A 2,757-nucleotide genomic window follows, 5' to 3' on the forward strand; every position below is an offset into this window, starting at 1 on the left:
TGATTTGAAGCTACCAATGTGAAGTCAGCCAGTTCTCAAAATTCCTGAAAATTTAAAAAACCAGTATGAGTCGGCGGATCCAGCAACCCATTGCAAAACAGCCCTAATTAGCAATTTTTTTTGACAGTGAAGGTAATTTGATGATGAAATGGTTTGCTTGTAGAAGCTGTTTTTTCAAGGTCTTTTACAATAACTTATGTTCTGTTTGCTCCGGGTGATTCATAGATAGGCTTACCTTAAGGCAGGATGAAGCCTAAATGATTTTTGAACTTTGTTTGAATAATATGATGTCATATTTTGAAAAAGTCTTCCTTTACATTGTGGGTATAAATAACCAGCCTGGCTATTTGCTTCCTTTAAATAAACCACCTGCCAGCTCAGCGTATTTCTCCGCTATGGAAAGGCCTGTAGGTGCAGTCTGATTGTCACTGATATTTTTAGAAGAGCAAGAGGCTATTCAGGCGCCAACCAGCGAAGATTTCTTATAATTGGGTGATCTATAGAGTCATAATGAATCACAAATTCGGGAACAAGGCACCTGTATTCTTGGTTGGACCGGGAGCACAGTAAATCCTCCTTGCACTAATGAGGTTTTATACCACTTCAAGAGTCTTACCCAGGAATTTCCCTTGGGCTCAGGTTGGCTGCAGAATTCTGTGAAGTCCCTTTCTGGAGTGCTTTATTGCTGTGTTGACAGAAACATTTTCCCAGAGAATTAAAGTGTGAGCCCAGACACTGCAGTTCCAATGAAGCTTCTGCAGAGCAAGTCGCCCTTCTCCAGGGACTGCCCAGCTCACAATGGTGGACTTTGCTTCTCCCATGTTTCCATCTCCTGGCCCATCTGTGCTCATCGTGTGGAGTCTGACATAGTGAACTGATTTACTCTCCATTGAGGGAGAAGTGGAAGAAGGCAGCCTGCTGCACTCAGCCCACCCCAGTGAGATGAGCTTTTCCTAGCCTCTGTCTCGCCTTCCCTCAACATTTACCAGAAGGGGGGGAACCTTGAATTTAATGTAGATTTGAGTGCCTCCTTCCTCCTCCCTTGGGTGATATTGATTGGGAGGCTTCAATTATTTATCAAATTTATAAAATGCTCATCTTGCCAAGGTCTCTGGGCACATGGAAAAGAGTAAAAACATTAACAAGTAATAATAATAAACAAGTCCACATAACATAGATGCACATTCTGAAGGGTCTATGTCAACTCTATTGGAAATCTGGTAACACTGATTCAGAGCTTTCGTTACAACTTGATTTTTTTTTCTATTTATAAAATGCACCCATTTCCAAGGGGGCTTGTTCTCTCGTGTAAAGCAAATGCTTTAACAAGCAAGGAGATGGAGCATAAAGATTTGCTGTTTAAGCTAAGGCCAAATTAAAGAGACAATTTGTCTGCTATGTTCGAGGGGTGCATTTCTAGCCACCCGCTTACTTCCATCTTACCTTTCTGGGTAAAGGCAAAAACAGAAGTGAATTTTTTTTTTAAAGATTTTTTTTTTTATTGGGGAATTGGGGGAATGGGAACAGTGCTGGGGAATTGGGGGAAGGGGAACAGACAAGTTGCTGTCCTTTTGTTCTTCAGTCTAGTTGTGNCTCATTAACCTAAAAGCTCTTCAAGGTTGACAGTTTTGCTCTGTTATCACTATGTCCCCAGAGCTTGGTATGGTGCGTGGCAGCGTTAACACTCAGTAAATGTCTTTTTAAACTGAACTACAAAAGAAGGATCCATGTCTTTTTGGAATACATGATTAATTCTTAAAAATTATTTCAAAGCCATTCAAGTGACTTGGACAGAAGGGATACTGAAGAACTAGAAGGTAGTAGAAACATTAGGTCAGGCTTTTGGGCAAGAGTATCTGGAAGAGAGAGTAGTGTGGGTTATGTCCAGTAGGTTGGGAGAAGTTTGGTAGCCAGATGCCATGTGAAGGCCACTTAGGGACATAGTTTAATAGGTGAGAATTATGATGGAGGACAATTGGGAAGACAACACCCTTCTGAAATGCTAAAGAATGAAATGGCATTCACATTTGAGGCCATATAGGGTAGTGGAAGGAGCACAGACTCAGGTTTGACTCCAAATTCTGCTAGATTCCTTTTCTGTGACTTGAGTTCTCTGAGTTTCATTTTCTTTACCTGTAAAATGAGCATAGCAGCACCAACTTCAGGGGATAACCTAAAGGTTGATAAGATAGGGCCCAGCAGTATTAGGTGTTCCATAAAGTTCCATGAAGTTTACCTCAGAACCTTTTTGGGGGTCTCTTGTCGTTAGTTGTAAGGTCGTTAGCTGGAAGGGACAGTGACGGGGGAATAGAATGTGTAACAGTAGTCATGCATAATCAAACACGTGGGTGTTTGTTCTCCTGATAAACATCTTACTGAGGGCGTACCATGTGCCAGACACAGAAAATAAATATGTGTACACTAGCTCTTGCCTTCAAGAAGTTTGTAGTCTAGAGGGGACTGACATCTTAGTGGATAATATGGTGGTAGATCATCTAAATAGCCCCACTCAGGAGGGGACTGATTCATTCTGTCTGGAGAAATAGGGGAGTACTTCACAGGGAAGTTGACCTTCAAATGGAGTCTGGAAGGATGAATAGGAGTTCACCACGTGAATGAGATGGAGAAGGAGACACCTGTCAAAGCATGGAGGTTCGTCTTGAGGTAGTTTGGGTATTGCTAGAGTAGAAGTTATGAGAGGATAGTGACAGGAAATAATGATGGTGAGATGAACAAGGGCCAGAATGCAAAGGGCCT

The sequence above is a fragment of the Hipposideros armiger genome, unplaced genomic scaffold (assembly GCF_001890085.2).
Source record: "Hipposideros armiger isolate ML-2016 unplaced genomic scaffold, ASM189008v1 scaffold_632, whole genome shotgun sequence".
NCBI lineage: Eukaryota > Metazoa > Chordata > Mammalia > Chiroptera > Hipposideridae > Hipposideros > Hipposideros armiger.